This window comes from Rhinopithecus bieti, unplaced genomic scaffold (assembly GCF_001698545.2).
Source record: "Rhinopithecus bieti isolate Rb0 unplaced genomic scaffold, ASM169854v2 scaffold_2350, whole genome shotgun sequence".
NCBI classification, from domain to species: Eukaryota; Metazoa; Chordata; class Mammalia; order Primates; family Cercopithecidae; genus Rhinopithecus; species Rhinopithecus bieti.
Window position 1 is genome coordinate 4379129 of NW_016803902.1, and position 17859 is coordinate 4396987.

The 17859-nt window shown below is 36.6% G+C and overlaps 1 long non-coding RNA gene across 1 annotated transcript in view; it reads right to left on the bottom strand.

Moving 5' to 3' along the window:
* LOC108519111 (uncharacterized) overlaps positions 1-16226 on the bottom strand; it is a 54249-nt gene extending 38023 nt beyond the window's left edge. The window contains exons 1-2 of the long non-coding RNA XR_001882530.1: positions 16122-16226; positions 2222-2358 (exon numbers count right to left, since the gene is read on the bottom strand). This is a non-coding gene — a long non-coding RNA (uncharacterized LOC108519111). The remainder of the gene's footprint in view (positions 1-2221; positions 2359-16121) is intronic.
* Positions 16227-17859: the final 1633 nt, after the last annotated feature.

Consider the following 17859-nt stretch of genomic DNA (forward strand, 5'->3'; position numbering starts at 1 on the left):
AAAAAAAAAAAAAAAAAAAAAAAAAAAATAACACTTATCCTCAGTGCACATGGGAAACACACAGTCATATTGGCAAGATAATATTGAATAAATGAAAGAGAGAATGACTCGGAAAACCTGTCTGTTTGCTTTTTGTTTTGTTTTGTTTGTTTCTTGTTGTCGTTGTTTTTTAATCAGGCTTCCCCTTTACTTATGTGATCATAGAAGAGTGTCGCTGAATCCTTTCTAAGTTTGATTTCCTCATTGGTCAAGTGAGGATAATAAAGCTAATGACAATTGTTGAGAAATATAAGTCAAATCAGGAAGACCCTTGGGAAATGAAAATGCTACAGAAATGTATATAATGGGGCTGGACATTATTCTGAAGTCAGAATAATAGAAGCAAAGATGAGCAGAAGAAAAGGTTAAGATTGTAAGTTTGGCACCCAAATGGGAAAACCTAACTCACATTTTTTTGCCTATCTTGAAGATTTCAAGCTGCACATACACTCTTAAAAAACAAGTTTCACATTTCACTGTAAGAAATGGAGATAATCAGCTGAGTAAATAGTTATAAAGCTCCAAGCCCAATGACTTATACAGTTTCAAGATTCTGTGTTAAGTAAATATTTCTGAGTTGGAATGGACCTCTTTGTAAGCAGAGATTATGGAGATTTACAACCTATTTCAGATTCTTGTCTTTCTCTTCCCATCATCACTTCAGAGGGAATAAAGAAATTATCTTACCTTAATATAAGAAAAAAAGTCACTGCATCAGGGCCCAGGAAGCTGTCCACTAATTACTTTTGTAACCTTGTATTTACTCATGGATCGAGTTTTTCTTTATAAAATGAAGGAACTATATGAGATAAACCCTGAGAATCTTCTGTTCACTAAAATTTCACAGTCCTTAAGCATCCAGAGGAAATAGTGAATTTGAATCCCAGGTAACTTTCCCTGATCACTCAGCTGAGTCCCTTATATATGTAGTATTGGGGGGAATATCTGTCAGCTTCCACACACATTTCTACAGAATTTTCTTATTCAGGTTTTAGCTGACTTACCTCAGGGAGTCATTTTGCTGGCTAATTTAGGTCATGTCCTGTTATCCAGCTGGGTGATAATAATAACAGCTACCACCTATATCACACTACATGCTGGGCATTATTTTAAGAACGTTAATACATTAACTGATTCAATCTTCATAACAGCTTTATGACATAGACATTATTGTGATGCTTATTTTATAGATGAGTGAACTAAAGCAAAGTGTGGTTATGTAATTTGTCTAAGTTACACTACTATTAAGTGCCAGAGTAGCACTTCAAATCTAGACGTTTTATAACCCCACACATGTGTGCTAAAGTAATAAACTACACTCAGTATGGAGGGTAGAAGAAAAGATGGCAAAAAGAGGTCTACAACTAGAAGGAACAGAGCCAGGCTCCCAGATCATTATGTCAGGTATACAAGGACAGGTAAGTGATTTAAACACATGTGGGCAAGTGACCAGAAGTCTGCGTTCTATCCCATAGGCCAGTTTACTCTTGGAACTTTGTCTTTGGGATTGCCTGCCAAAAATGTGACTTTAAATATAAAACCAACAAAATGAAATCATTTCTTGGAGAACGTTTCTGTGGTTCCCTGTGGCTTGCCAAGTTAAGAATATCTGTCTTACATTTTCAAGCACATGTGTTGTAGTAATTCTATGGGGTAACAAGTTGGCTTCCATTAACGATATTTTATTTTTACAGGGGCTGGGCCTGGAGAAACATTATGTGGCAGGCAGTGAAATGTCTTGCTTTTTCAGATTGCTTTAACTAATCATCTCAGGTGGATTTTCTAGGAACTCTGATTTTTAACCATTTGACTGCTATGGATTTCAGTGGGCTGTGACTGAGGCTTTGAATGTAATACCATGGAACATAGTGGTAAAGAATGGAGAAATTCAGGGTTTGGTGGAAATAATAAGAGTAGAGTGGAACAAATGTGGTACTTTCATTTCGAACTGAAAACTTGAATGTAATTTAAGTGCATTCCTTGGATTCAATAGAAAATAATTCAACATGTGACAAGAGCTAACAAATGGAAGCAGATGTAATTTATCAAAGCTAGCATGTCTCTCATTCCAGTTTATCACATGGAGGATGCTGCTAGTTATCTACCCAGTATCTATCCTCTCCTTCTTTCTTATTGGCAGAGGCCCAATTTTACTACTTAAATATTTTATTCCCCATACTACCTTACAAAAAAAGAGTTGGATCTGTGACACATGTCTGACCAAAGAGATCTATTTGGAAGTTGACTGGGATTTCCTGGAAAGCAGCTTCTTCTCGATCCTCCTACCTGGTGAGTGGGACATCAACAGCTGTCTTATAACTGTGAGTGGGACATCAACAGCTGTCTTATAACTATGAGCAAGAAACATTAGTTATGGTTAGTCACACAGAAAGCTGGAGGGATCTAGATTCTGGAATCATTGTGAAGTTGCTGTAGCTACATGTAACTACTCAGGCACAGAAATTTTTGTTTTCTAAAATGTGTGTGTGTGTGTGTGTGTGTACATATATATATTTGTATGTGTACACAGTTACCTAATTCTGAGCCTGTTAGAAATACTCTCACTGTGTTTTTTCCTCCTGCCTACACCCTTCTCATGGCCTCAACTTAGGAGCTGACAGGCTACCGCCTAGTTGTGCCTGTGCCAAGGGATCAGGAGGGTCATTCCTTCCACTGGAACTGCCATTCTTGATTATGGTGAATCTTTCTTGGTGTTCTCAGAGAAAGAAAAGGAATGCAACCTGAGATATGATCACTTGCAACAATCTGTTTAATTTCAACATAATAAAGATATTAGGGTAAAAAATAAGAGAGAGAGAGAGAGAGAGAGAGAGAGAGAGAGAATTCTACTTGAGAGGGCAAGAGAACATGAAAGAGCTTGGTGCCTGATCCTTGTCCCATATTGGGATACAGAAAATACCATGGATTTTCTGATGGAAAGAAAGCTGTATAAGCAACCTTCAGCATTCTGGAAATGGAATACAGCTCCATTCCCCATTGGGTAAAATGTCTCTGAGGCTAAATACCAGTAGGCTGTGAGATCTCTGGTCAGTAAATGCTGTTAGGGAATTTTGAAAGAACTTTGAAAGGAGAGTTCAAGAGGTACTAGAGTTGAATGTATGTAATTCACACAGTTCATCTGATGTTACTAAGAAGAGAGAAGCTTGAAGCTGAAGACCTTCATGTTGAGGATGGCATATTAGAAGCTGAAGAACTGCATGTTGAGGGTGGCACATTAGAAAGGTCTTTGATGGCATTGTTACACTTAAACCAAATTATCTTGGGCTTCTTTTTGCAAGAGTCAAATAAACCTTTTACTTGTTCAAGCTACTGTTGGCTGGGTTTCCTATCATCTGGGCTGAATTCATTTCATACTAGTACACCTCCTCTTCTCTCTCAATACACCCACTTGGTGAGTGCTCAGTAGATGGTTGGTATGTCAGGGAAAGATAACTGGGTGAAAGACATACTTTGTGATAGAGGAGTTTGACTAATTGTCTAAGCCTCTGTAATCTCTGCTTTGTATTTATGTTTGTCAGTTTGTTTTGTCCAAAAAGTTTTAGGATGATTATATTTGGATGTGTTCTATAAATGTCAGTTTCTTTATCAGTTTGAGGTGGGTTGTGATCTTCTAAGGAAATGGGGGCATTTTGATTTTCTAAAGACAGTTCAAAGAAGGTAGGATGAAAGGCAGAGAAAAAGGAAGGTGAAACAAGGATAGAAATAGTAAGCAATTGTGCACAAAAGATATGCCTATCATGCTGTTATGGTTTGAATGATTGGTCCCTCCCAAAGTCATGTTAAAATTTAATTTCCATTGTACAGACTTAAGAGATAACTAGACCATGGAGAATTATTGAGGGTTGAGTGCCTTCGTAAAAGGGCTCTCAGGTGTAGGCTCTCTCTCCCTCTCTCTCTCCATTTTGCCCTACCACCTTCCAACATAGGATAGCACACCAAGAAACCATGTGTCAGATACCAGCACCTTGATATTGAACTTCACAGGCTCCAGAACTGTGAGCCGAAACATTTCTTTATATCGTAAGTTACTGAGTTTGTGGTATCCTGTTATAGCAACACACAAAACAGACTAAGACACATGGTTCAAGTCATCATGTCATTTTATTTATTTATTTAAACAGTTCTTGAGGCATATTTTCTTAAAACTGTCATGCAAAATTAGAAATCTGATACCCAAAATGGGTAAAATACCTTACCAATAAGTGTCAGAACCAGATTTCATATACAGATTGTCTGATTCTAAGCATTCACATTTCCTGTGACCTTTGCTCCAGGAAGAGACATTATCTTTAGTATACCAGACAGTTATCAAAGCTACCCTTTGCTCTGGGAGTTGGGGGTATTATATCTACATCTACCAAGGCCATTTGCTATACAAGCAGCCTTGAAAATACAATGGGGAACCATGGCAGCCAGTGCCTTTGTTTGCAAACAGTATAAAAATGAGAAAGATCCATGGATAACAATGTTCCCAAAGCATTTACTTTTTGAATTCTCCTTTTCTGATTCCTCCAGAGTCTTCTCTCTCACACAGTTCTCACCACAGTTCCACCTTTGTTCTCCTTAATTTATAGGTGCCTGGGGGTTTTCATCATTTTATTTCTTCTTATCATCAGAGAAAAGTTTTAAAACTCATTTTAGGCATATATATATTTACAATGTACTCCAAAGAGTTTTCATATGATCTTTCCAACCAACTAATATAGTTTGGATGTTTGTTCCCTCCAAATCTTATGTTGAAATGTGATCCCCAGTGCTGGAGGTGGGGCCTGGTGGGAGGTATTTGGCTCATGTCATGAGGGCAGATCCCTCATGAATGTTTTGGCGCTGTCCTCATGGTAGTGAGTGAGTTCTCACTCTGAGTTCATGCAAGATCTGTTTAAGAGTCTGAGACCTCAATTCTCTCTCTGTCTCTCTTGCTACCTTTCTTGCTATGTGATACATGGCTCCCCTTCACCTTCTGCTATAATTATAAGTTCCCTGAGGTCCTCTCCAGAAGCTGAGCAGATGCGGGTGTCATGCTTCCTGTGCAGCCTGCTGAACTGTGACTCCAAATATACCTTTTTTCTTTGTAAATTACCCAGTCTCAGGTATTCCTTTACAGCAACATAAGTGGACTAACACAGCAACATAATCTTAAGCATTCATTAGCTCATTTATTTGTTCAGCATTTATTGTGTAATTACTACAGGTTGTGCATTGCAAATCTAAAAATCCAAAGTCTGAAATGCTCCAAAATCCAAAACCTTTTGAGTACATGATGGTTAAAGAAAATGTTTACTGGAATATTTTGGGTTTGGGATGCTCAACCAGTAAGTATAATATAAACATTCCAAAATTGAAAAAAAAATTGAAATCTGAAACCCTTATGGTCTCAAACACTCTGGATAAGGGATACTCAGTCTCTATATAGAAAGTACTAAGTGCTTTCCTTTGAGAGAGGGAAAGTCTTAATAAGTAAATAAATGAGCACTTCAGATACTGATGAGTTTGAGGAAGTAAAAAGTATTAATTGCACTGCGGGTGAAATTTGGTGCTTCTACATTTATGGTCAAGAAAGACCTCATTTTAAAAAAATGAAGTTTTACCTAAAAACTCAAAGGATAAGAGAATCATCATAAAAGAACCTGAAAAATAATATTTCATAAAAAAGTGAGAATGTGTCTCTTTAAGTGAAAAGACCCTGAAAAATAAGTCTTAAATCTAAAGTTTATACTAAGTGAAACTGCTAAAGTTGTACACCAAATCAGTTAAATCTTGGAAATTTCAGACTGGACTTGGAATATTTACATTTTACTTACTGGTTGAAAATCCCAAATCCCAAATACTATGATGAGCATTTCCTTTATTGTCATATCAATGCTCAAAAAGTTTTGGCTTTTGAAGCATTTCAGATTTGGGGTTTTCAGAATTGGAATGCTCAGCCTAGAAAGGTTAACCGACTACGCAGTCACTGCTGTAAGAACTATGTGTGTTTCTGAGTATTTATTTACTTAATCTCATTGAAAATAAGTTTACAAATTCTATGTCACTAACTTTGAACTTGATTCAATGCATTAAAATGTAAGCATTGTATACTTTTTTGAGGCTTTCTTTATTAATAGTTTAAAAATTTGAAGAAAATTGCTGAATGGTTTGCAAAAACTCTGATAAACTACAAAAAAAAAAATAGTGCAACTTTACAGGGCAGAACAAATAACCTATTAGACAAAATAAAACTCTACAAAGATAATAACTAGAAAATAAAACAAGAGAAAGCAGGTTATAAGCAAAAGTTCTAGATATTAGCAATCTTTAGTCAACATGGAAGCATTTAGTGTAGGAAATATGTGTTTCAATTGTGGTTTCTATAAGACTAAATATTGGAAGTAAACTATTGCATGAATAACTGCTAAGTTATATTAAGAACATGTATTTTACCTCTAGGGACAGTTATTTCATAATCTATTGTGTCAGTGTTAATTTTATGTGTTAATTTGACTGGAACCATGGGTACTCAATATTGGGTTAAGTATTTCTCTGGGTGTATCTGTGAGAGTGTTTCTGGATGAGAATAACATTTGAATCAGTAGACTGAGTAAAGCAGATTGCTCTCCCCAAAGTAGATGGGCTTTGCTCAATCCGTTGAAGGTCTGTATAGAACAAAACTGAGTGTTGTTTCTCATTGTCTGTTGAAAACATCTATACATGTGGCATAAAACAGTATTTGATATGAAATCTTATATTGTTTGTAATTTTAATCCGATCATTTGTTTCAGAAAGAAGAAGGAAATAGATTATTGACATTACTGACACATTCTCAAGTGTTATCAAAGTTGTATTTACAAACACCTATGTATCCCTTCTTAGTGACTCATGAACACAGAAATTCCTTTGAGAACTGATGAAAGCTATGAACACTCAAACAACCTACACATGTTTTCTTGCAGTTTCAGTGCTTCACAGGCACCCTGTAAGTAGTTCAAATATCTCAGTTTAAGAACTCCCACTCATTCCTCAGAATAAGTCTTAGAAATAAGTATTTGTATGCCCTTCTATCATTAAAAAAAAAAAAAATTAAAGAAGTAAAATAATTACTTGCCCAAGTTCACATAGCTAATGAGAAGCAATACTGAAACTAAATTCAGATCCACCTGAATCTGAGTTTGGTCAATTTTAATCATATCATACTTCAAATCTAGTTTTCAGTTTTGTTTTATCGCTTAATATCTGATTTTTTAAACTTGCAATTCAAGGAAATTAGGAAAAGATCTGCTTCTTACTGTTGTCCTATGGCAATTATAATTTGAACTTTGACCCCTGTACTATCAAAATGGAATGATTAAAAATGCCTATCTGCTAGAAGATTTTGACATTTGAAAAGAATGCCTCATTAGCTGACACAGAAAGAGATTCCTACTGCCTGCCTTACATCGATTTCACAAACTGGGCACTGGTGTTATGGTCTGATATAGCTATAAGGTAAGAAGGTTTACGGTAAGTTAATTAAGTTCAGGGTTTGGCCTAAGACATAAACTGCCTCTAGATGCAAAAGTGTATCCAAATTGTATGAAATTGTAAGTAGCACAATACAAATCTAAAAGCTCAATGAAACTCTCAGAATACAGATGGAAATGACTTTCGGCTTGGGAAATGGGGCCAGGTCCAAAGGGATTGTGAAGACTTTTGGGCTTTGAGAAAGCATCATAGTGGCATTAACCTTTCCACAGTTACTTGAAATTCTCTAATTGAAATATGAATGTGAAAGACCATCTCATGGTCTATGATTTTTCCTTTAAGGGAAAACGTCTGGGACGAAAATTTATAAATGAATGTAATTGTCAACATGTAATTTATTAAGAAAACAAATTTACATCTTACCTATATTATGATGTCTAGTGTGTCCTTGGTCATTAATGAGAGCTGTATATTGCATTTGACTTCCAATTTGCCACCAGAGAAGAGTAATGCTTAAAAATATGTTTATTTAACATTTTGAAAGAAATTCACTGTCTAGTGTTGAATCAAAACAAAACAGTGCTAAAAAGAAAGATGCCATATAATGAATGCTTCCATAAGAGAAAGTCACCACTGACTGTGTAATTTCTCTTGAGACCAAGGGCTCATGATCAATAGCTCATTTCAAAGTTGTTTTTTTAAAAAATGACCAGAAATACTTGGAAAATAAGCAGGTCATTTTCAGAAAGGAATGTGGCATATGGAGAAGGAGAATGAGAAAGTGCAAGGATTATGAACACCTACACTATTTCATTCCTTAAATGTTTCTTTTTCCTCACAGCTTTCCAAAGATACACACACACACACACACACACACACACACACACACACACATATATATATATTTTTTTGAGACACAGTTTCACTCTTATTGCCCAGGCTGCAGTGCAATGGCACGATCTCGGCTCACCACAACCTCTGCCTCCTGGGTTCAAGCAATTCTTCTGCCTCAGCCTCCCAAGTAACTGGAATTACAGGCATGCACCACTACACCTGGCTAATTTTGTATTTTTAGTAGAGATGGGGTTTCTCCACGTTGGTCAGGCTGGTCTCGAACTCCCTACCTCAGGTAATATGACCACCTCGGCCTCCCAAAGTGCTGGGATTACAGGCATGAGCCACCGTGCCCGGCTTAAGGTATAATTTATAACATAAAATTCACTCATTTTTAAATATACAATTCAATGACTTTTAGGACATTTATAGAGTTGAGCAGCCATTACCACAATCTGATATTAAAACATTTATATCCCTCCCAAAAGTTCCTTTGTGCACTTTTGTGATTAATTCCTAGTACCACAACTAGCTTCAGGCAAATATTGATCTATTTTCTGTCTCTATAGATTTGTCTTTTCTGGATATTTCATGTAAATGTAATCATACAATACATAGGTTTTTGTGAGGGGCTGCTTTAACTCACCATGGCTTTGAGATTCTTCCATGCTGTAGCATAGACCGGTAGTTTTTTATGGCTATTATTCCATTGGATAGATAGACCACATTTTGTTTATGTATTCACCAGTTCACAGACATTAAAATTATTTCAAGTTTACAGCCACTAAGAGTAATGTTGTTGTGACATTCACATACATGTCTTTATATGTGTAAAATATATGTGTAAACATCTCTTTCGTTTCCTTTTGGTAAACAAGTAGGGGTGGAATTTCTGGATTGTATTTGTAATGGACTAAATTGTGTTCTGCCAAAATTTATATGTGACTATATTTGGAGATAGCATCTTAAAAGAGTTAATTAAGGTGACACGGGTCATAAGAGTATGACCAGTCATACCAGTATGACTGGTATCTTTATACAAAGAGGAAGAGACATTAGGAAGGCTTGTGCACAGAAGAAAGTCCATGTGAGAACACAATGAGAAGCCCAATGTCTACAGTCAAAAAGGCATCAAGAGAAGCCAAAACTGCCAACACCTCGATCTTGGATTTTCAACCTCAATTACTGTGAGAAAATTATTTTCCATTATTTAAGTCTCTTAGTCTGTGGTATTGTGTTATGACGGCTGTAGGAAACTAATTCAGTAAGTTTATGATTAACTTTTTAAGAAAACGCTAAACTTTTCCAAACTGGCTGTACCAGTTTTACATTTCTGCCAATATGTGGGAGTTCCATTTTCTACACACTCTCACCATTAATAATACTGTCTGTTTTTTTTTATTATAGATATTCTAGTGAATGTGAAATGGTATGACTTTGTAGCTTTAATTTGCATTTCCTAATTATGTGGATCATCTCTCATTCTTTCTTTGCCTAGCCACATGCATGCACCAAGGAAAAACCATGTGAGGACATAGTGAAATGCAACCAACTGCAAGCCAGGAAGAAAGCCTTCATCAAAAACCGAATTGATCAGAACCTTGATCTTGGCCTTCCAGCCTTCAGAACCATGGGAAAATAAATTTCTGTTGCTTAAGCAGGCTAAAGTGTTTTGCTGTGGTAGTTCAGGCTGACAAATATATAGATTAATAGAAGATAGCTAAAATTTGACTCCACACCTGCATGTGGAATAGGCTCAGAGTTTCGGTTGCTAATTTGAGACTTTTTCACACTCCAAGACCCAATCAGCATCAAGTTTCCTTGCTTTTATATGGACTGATTGTTTTTAGTCTCACTTACATGAAGGAGGCTGCTCTAATGCTCTTCTAGCTTTACTCAGGGCCCCAAGTTTCAGCTTTAAACCACTGTTTTTCTATCCCTAAGAAACATACCCTAAGTACTAGATTATAGGACCTATATCAGGGTTTTCTCCTCCTTAGAATGTTACAGGGTTAATAAAATTGCTTACCTTTTTCTTTTGAGTTCTCTCTTTTTTTTTTTTTTCCTAAAATTTGGGATTTTTACTAATTCTCCTGAGTACACCTATTCATTTGTGTGCATTTGTTGTTGCTATTGTTAACTTCTACTATTGTGCGTTTTTGAGGGGGTGAGGAGTCTATGTTGGATATGTTATTCATATGTTACCAAAATTGGAAGTCTCTTCTTACATATTTGTGAATACACATTTTGTGCAAAATTATCAATAAGTGCAATGCACCTTCTCTGAATCATTATTGAAAACTCAATGTCTAATGCTATTACAATCAGCTTGTTTATTTCATTGAATTCAAAACCTGTAATAATTTCCATGAACTGAACATTTATGTTCCCCTAAAATTCATATGTTGAAATCCTCATTCCCACTGTGATGTGGTGTTGGAGACGGAGCCTTTGGAAGGTAATTAGGACATCCCAGCAAAGCTCTCATAATCAAATTAGTACCCTCATAAGAAGAGACATGGGGGGAACTTCCTTTCTTTGTGTCGGTGTCTCTCTCTTTTTCTATCTCTTTCTCTTCCTCTCCTCCTGCCATGTGAGGACTCAGCAAGAAGGCCACATGCAAACTAGGAAGAGGGCCACTGAGATTTATTAGAGCCTAACCATTTTGGCACCCTGATCTTAGACTTCCAAACCTCCAGAACTGTAAGAAATTAATTAATATTTTTAAGTCACCTATTCTATGATATTCTGCTATCACTACCCAAACTAAGACAGTAATTATTACCAAGAAATAGGGTGCCACTATAACAAATACATAAAATTGTGGAAGCAGTTTTGGAACTGGGTAATGGGTAGATGCTGGAAGAGATTGAGGTGCATGCTAGAAAAAGCAGATATTGGGATGAAGGGAATATTAAAGATGAATCTGTTAAGCACGCAGAAAGAAAGGAAAATAACTAGAGAAAGTGCCCATCTTGAAGAATACACAAATAATCACGTACAGAAGTTTGGTAGAAATATGGATGATAAAGGCCATTCTAGAGAGGTCTTAGATGAAAATGAGAAACTTATTATTGGACAAAGAACAAAAGGTGTTCTTCGTCATAAAGTTTCAAAGAACTCCGCTGAAATGTGTTTGTATTCTAGTGTTTTGTGGAGAGCAGAACCTGTGAGTGATAGAATTGGATATTTAGCTAGAGAGATTTCTAAGCAAAGTGTTGAAGGAGCATCTTGGTTCCTCCTGACTCCCTATAGTGAAATGAGAGGAGAGGGAAATGAATTGAAGATGAGATTGTTAAGCAAAAAGAAACCAGAACTTAAAGATGTTGAAAATTCTCAGCCTGTCTATGTTGAAAAAATGAGCAGGTACGTTCATAAGAGAACACCAAGGGGGTAACTGACCAACGTTTTGGTAAGTTGATAAATGATGGTATGAACTGTGAACCTAATCAGCCATCTCAACAGAAGCCAGAAATAGAGATGGGGTTATAGAGCAAAGAAACAGCCAATTTGAATTAAAAGGGACAGACAGAGTGGAATCACAGCCAATTTGAATTAAAAGGGAGAGAGAGTGGAATAAATGGAAATAAAGGAAGATTTTCAAATTTCTTAGCTTCTACAGGACAGAATGATAAAGCTATTCAGCTGTAAATTTGTAGTATTCTTGAAAAAAAATAAAAGAAGAAGAAGAAAAAGAATCGCCCAAAGGCAATTCAGAGAGCATCAGGTTTTGACAGAGCAGAGCTTCCAACAGAACCCATGGCGGCAGGGATTTCTGAAACTTCAGGGGTATGATCCTTTCCCGGTGGGGAACTAAGATAGCAATTTACCATCTAGAGTTGTATTTTTGAGGAACTCCTCTTTCTTTCTTTCTTTTTTTTTATTATTATACTTTAAGTCCTAGGGGTATATGGTTGCATAATGTGCAGGTTTGTTACATTATGTATACTTGTGCCCATGTTTGGTGGGTGGGCTTGCCACCCATCACAACCATCAGCACCCATCAATTCGTCATTTATATCCAGGTATAAACTCGCCAAATGCAATCCTCCTTCCCTCCCCGTGATAGCCGGTAATGTGATGTTTCCCTTCCAAGTCCCAAGTGAGTCTCCATTTGTTCAGTTCCCACCCTATGAGTGAGAACATGCCGGTGTTTGGTTTTTCTTGTTCTTGTGATAGTTTTGTGCCCCTTAAGAATGATGGTTTCCCAGGCCTGCATCCCATGTCCCTACAAAGGACGCAAACTCATCCTTTTTTATGGCTGTGCATATATTCCATGGTGTATATGTGCCACATTTTCCTTAATCCAGTCCCTGCACAGATGGACCAATTTGGGTTTGATCCCAAGCTTTGCATTGGTGAATAGTGGGCCACAATAAACAACATTGTGGCATGGTGTCTTTATAGCACCATGATTTATAATCCTTTGGTATATATACCCAGTAGTGGGGATGGCTGGGGTTCATATGGTAATTCCTAGTTCTAGATCCTTGAGGGAATGCCAATACTGTTTTCCATAATGGTTTGAACTAGTTAAACATCCCACCAAACAGTGTAAAAGTGTTCCCTATTTCCTCCCCACATCCCCTCTCCCAGCACTGTTGTTTCCCCTGACTTTTATGATTGCCTATTCTAACTGGTGGTGAGATGGTATCTCATGTGTTTGATTTGCAATTTCTCCTGATGGCGAGTGGGATGATTGAGCATTTTTCCCAGTTCTGGTTTGGGGTGTAGAATGTCTTCTTTTGGAAAGAAACTCTGGTTCAATATCCTTTGGTCCACCTTTTTGATGGGTGTTTGTTTTTTTTTCTTGTATTTGTTTGAGTTCTTGTTAGGTTCCTGGAATATCAGCCCTTTGTTCAGATGGAGTAGATTGCAAAATGTTCTCCATTCTGGTAGGTTGCCGTTCCTCTGATGGTAGGTTTCTTTTGCTGTGCCAGAAGCCTTTTTAGTTTAATTTAGATCCATTTGCCAATTTTTGGCTTTTTTGCTGCTGCTCAGCAAAGTCTCAGGATACAAAATTAATGGTGCAAAAAATCACAAGGCATTCTTATAAACAGTAAGACAAACAGAGGAGCCCAAATCATGAATGAACTTCCATTCACAATTGCTTCAAAGAGAATAAAATACCTAGGCACCAATACAAGGGATGTAAAGGACCCTCTTCAAGGAGAACTACAAACCCATACTGCTCCAGTGGAAATCCAAAGAAGGAACACAAACAAATGGAAGAACAACCATGCTCATGGAAGGAGAAATCTAATATTGTGAAAATGGCCATACTGCCCCAAGGGTTATTTTATAGATTCAATGCCAATCCCCCATCAAGGCCTACCCAATGGAGTTTTCTTCCACAGAATTGGGAAAATAACGGCTTAAAAGTTCATATGGAACCCAAAAAGAGCCCGCATTGGCCCAAGAAGAAATCCCTTAAGTCAAAAGGACAAAGCCTGGAGCAATCACGCTACCCTGACGTCAAATATAACTACAAGGCGACAGTACAAAACAGCCAAATGGTACTGGTACCAAAACAGAGATATAACCTAATGAACAGAACAGAAGTCCTCAGAAAATAATACCACCCATCCTACAGCCATCTGATCTTTGACAAACCCTGAAGGAGGAACAAGAAATGGGGGAAAGGATCCCTATTTAATAAATGGTTGCTGGGAAAATTGGCTAGCCATAAGGTAGAAAGCTGAAACTGGATCTTTTCCCTTCTCCCTTATATGAAATTAATTCAATGATGGATTTTAAGACTTAATGTTAGGACCTAATACCATAAAAACCCTAGAAGAAACCTAGGTTAGTCATTTCCAGGGACATAGGCATGGGCAAGGACTTCATGTCATAAAACACCAAAGGACTCCTCTTTCTAAAGAAGCAAAAGCAAAGCAAAACTCCCTTTGAGAAGAAGCAGAATTTTTCTAAACTAATGAAGAACTTTTAAAATTAGATTTATATCAGCTCAAAGAATGTAGCAGAAGTAATTGTTCCTTTATGGAAATCATTCTTTTATTGATGTCTTCTTAGGCAATTTTTTCTGCTTCAACTGAATTGCAGTCAGTTATTCCCTGGTCTCTGAGCAGTGCTAATAGGTAGGGAAAAACTGAAGAATGGATATACGGAGGAAACTCCACTCATAAATATGCCAACTGAATGTAAGCAGTATTAATTACAGGCACTTGTGGATGACAGAATATTAAAATTCCAAGCTGCTGGAGTTTTAACCTACACTCACTCTCGCATTAAAATATTTCACCATGTACTTTGGCAAGATCTGTATCACCTTACTCTGAAGGTATCTAGAGTTGGAATACCAGACTTGAGAGTCTGACTCTCAACCCTCTCATATATTGTGTTCTGTTGGGAGGTTGCCATTTCTAACACAGTCTGCTGACCAAATGGCAAGAGATCGTTAACTGATATTTTCTTAAGCTTTTATGTTCTCCTGGAAGTGGTCATTATAGATTTATATTATACTGCACTTATGTTTATAATGCATATAGAATGAATGATTTATTTCACCTAAGTCAAACTTTAGGTGGGTAGTCCTCATTGTATAAGAATTCTTGAGGATGACATAATTCAGAGGGTAGAGGAAGTAGAAATAACATGAGCTTGATTAATAGAATGAAAACATCAGGTTCCTCACCTGTAGAATTGAGATACTGTCTCCCTCACAGGATTGTCATCAGAATTAAAAAATAGAATAAATGTATTGAGCATTGAACCCAGTCCCAAGAGCTCAATAAATGTTAATTTTCTCCTCAGCTTTTCTAAAGTTTTGAATTAATTCACAGAATTTTACAACCATAAAGCTGAAAAGAACTTTGGACATCTTTGTAACACTTATTACTGGTGTGGAAATAGGGTAGGAGATATTGAGTTGGTGATATTCATTTAGAAGATGGCTTAAAGCCCCACTTCTGATTCCTTCCTAATACTCATCTAAAGCCTGATGGTTTTCTGCTTTTTTTCTTGTTACTTAGTAAAAGGGTAAGTCTGTACCACCTCCGTGATATCAGGGAATTATCTTTTTCTGTAGGATTTTAAAATCTGTAATTTGCTGTTCATGATATTTGTTTGCCTTGTCATTGTTTCCAGCCACTTGTCTGTACTTTTCCCATCTCTGTACTGTCCTTGTCACGCTGCTTGGTACTTCAAAGATAAACCTCTAACCCTCACCTCACCCCAGGTACAAAGGAAGTGCAGAAGTTAAACCTCTCACCAACGTACAGGCATTAAAAGACCTTCCGTACTAAGAACACAAACAAAACCTTAGACTTTAACTGATAGATAAGGTAAGAAAACAACAACAGAAAACAAAAAACCAACAACAAAAAAACAAGCAAAAAAAGGGAGAGAAGACTCCACAAAAGGTTAGACTTTCCAGACTTTAAGGGAGAAACAGTCTTTCATTTTCTAGGAGGACACGAGTGAGCTTTTTATCTAACCGAAGTTCAGGAAACCAAATAGCTGGAAAATGAAGATCATTAATAATTTCTTATTTTAAGAGGTGTGATTATAAAATTAAAGAATGAGTCATTCTACTGTTTAGTCTATGAAAGTAGGAACTGGTTTTCTTTTGTTTCTTTTCTCCTCCCCTCCCCAAAGGAACACACAGATGATTTAAGCAGCCTTCGATTACAACATACCTAAAATAATGAAGCAATTGAGGAGGGAAAAAAAATCAGCTGAAGGTGTAAACCCCCTCCAGGCTGGATGGCTGTGGTATATTTCATCTTCGCATTCTAAATCAATGCTAAGCAAAGCACAGAAATGTTTACCTTTGTCTGATCTCTAATTCCCTAAATTTATGTGGAATCATGCACAGATGCGCTGGAAACCAGCCTGGAAAAGCCTGGCATTTTAATTGATCCCAGAGCTTCTTGCCTCACGGCTCCTGCTGTGATGAAGTCTGCTACTTGTTCCAAAGATTCTCCGCCTGGTTGCCTAGCCACGGCAGCTGGCCAATCAAGGTGTCCTTATGCAGCGAAGGAAGTAACCAATCAATTTTTTAATTTCCTTCTGTAAACGGGAGTGAATCAGGGTGGATTTGAAATCTCATTAGTCAAAAGTAAGATGTATAGTGTGCGTTTTAACATATGTATTAGTTGAATACATTTGGCATTGAGTCATAAATTCTGATGAATATTCGAAAGCCCATTTCAGACAAGTTTGAACCTTGGCCTTTGAATTACTAACTTTTAAAAAATGTTTTATATTCTTACTAGTGCACTCCATGTATAAAATTTAAATAGACTTCTCCCCCTCCTAATTTAACACCCGCCTCCTTGAAAACCAGTTTCTTATTAAAATTTCCTTTTAAAGACAATTTTATTCTGTCAATTTGTCTGGCTTTATCCTCTTCCATGACCAATACTCTGGCGTAAGGCCCAGATTTCTTCCCATTTGGATTCGAAACAGCCCCCTGATCCTAGTTCCTCCAATCCCTTCTAGAAGCCATAATCGATTGTTATATAGTTTCTCCAATCTATTCTATAAGGCATCATCAATTGTCATTACTTCAGTCCTCTTCTGGAAAACTTCTACTCAAATGCAGGCAGTCATGGGTTGAAGTAAGCATTTACTGATGGACATATTTCATTAAATTGTCTGGTATCTCTGAGCCTCAGTTTCCTCATCTGTAAATATGGAAGTAATTAGGTCAAAGGAGATAATGTCTATAAAGTACTTAATCAGGCTCATCTTACACATATATGTATACATATAAGATGTATCTTCTATTATTTCTTACTATTATTCCATTATTTCTTACTTTTATTTGTATATATATATATATATATATGTATCTTCTACTATTTGTATCTTCTGTTATTTCTTACTATTATTTAATGTCTCCTTTTTCGTTGATCTTTTTATTATATCTTTGAGATTTTTCATAATCTTGCCTTGATTCCATCCATCTGTTCATTCTGATTTCTAATAATCCTTCCCATATCTCATTTCTCATCACCATGTCTTCATCACTCTGATCAGATAGCCTCTTCACAGAGCCTCAAGTTATCATGTTATACTGGTGTCATACTTTAACTTCTACTGATCCTTCAACCGACATTCAAACTCAAGTATCACTTTCTAGTGGAAGATTACTTCATTATATGCTTTCACAAAATCATGTTAATTTACGTCCATAGATTTTTCTCAGTTTGTAATTATACGTTGCTAGTACAGCTATTTAATTAATTAATGTTACCTCCCTGACAATGCAGGGAGAACTGTGAGAACAGGAACAGTATGAGTTTTTGTTTTTTACTCTATTCCTAGAGCCTATTATGTAAGTATGGCATGAATATTTGTTGACAGAATATTGTCAAATTCTTATCTACTGAAAAGGGCTCTCATCTTGCCCCTTTTCCAGATCTGAAAAATGTTATCTTTTGAAACTCTATATTAATTCCATTGGAGGGAATCAATATTTAAATAAACATTTACTGAACACATTCTGTGTGCCCTATATTATAATGGGTAATATAGATGAATTATTTTCCTAAACTTTATTGA